Source organism: Mus musculus, chromosome 11 (genome assembly GCF_000001635.26).
Source record: "Mus musculus strain C57BL/6J chromosome 11, GRCm38.p6 C57BL/6J".
NCBI lineage: Eukaryota > Metazoa > Chordata > Mammalia > Rodentia > Muridae > Mus > Mus musculus.
In genome coordinates this window covers 106,035,895-106,036,871 of record NC_000077.6, presented here as the reverse complement: position 1 = coordinate 106,036,871, position 977 = coordinate 106,035,895, and positions in this window count along the sequence as shown.

Below are 977 nucleotides of genomic sequence, written 5' to 3'. Positions count from 1 at the left end.
ACGCGACCCCGCAGCGGCGACGAGCGTTGGCTGCCGGGTACGTCCTTTCCAAACTGTTCCTTCTTTTCATTGGTCGACACAGTTGTAGCGCCCGCGCCCTCCTTACTATTGGTGAAAATGTTTGTCATTCTGCTCATTAGCCCCGCCCAGCTCCTGGAGGCGGGCTCTTTTGAAGTCCCAAAGATCATTGGCTACCCAAGATGTCAGTCAAGGGGATAACGGCGCAGTGCGGGTGAATGGGGGCGTGGGTGGCATGGGGGCAAGTGTGCCCCTCTACTGATCCAAATTCTAGGCCAAGAGTAAAGCCTGCTATTTCTCCTCTGCTGCTGCTGTTCTGATCACCTCTCTCCACTGACAGTAACTGTCAAACCTACCTTCATGGAGGACCACCTGCGTTTATTACATCTCCCTATGTCCGGCGGTCCCTCAGTCTTTGCCAAACGGGAACTCTCTCCAGCTCCAATGCCCACCTTTTAACTGTTCTCTTTCAGGCATGATAGAAACGTCCAGGGACAGGCTAGATTGATTAAGGCTTTCCTGCGCTTTCCTACAGACACTAAAGAGACTCCTGAATTCTGGGATCGATTTGCAAATGACCTGGCTATTAGTCACTTACCTTCTTCCTCTGGGATGTTCAGAAGCCAAATGGTAATCCAACTTTAAATGCTTATATGCCATGAGTTTGAAATGCAGAAAAACCTGGATCTAGGTACACCAATATAAATGTAAATTCTTTCAACGATATTGAAAGGGGTTGTATTGAATTGTTAGGCAGTACTTTAAAACACGTTAATTTTACGTGTATTTGTATGTGCCCGAGTATAAGTAAGTGTACTACATGTGAACAGTTGCCCACGGAGGTCAGAAGAGGCATTCAATCCCCTGGAACTGGAGTTAGTTACAGATGGGAATCCAACCCAGGTCTGCTGCAAGAGCATCCAGTGCCCATAGGGCTATCCTACCTCTCCAGTCTGTAA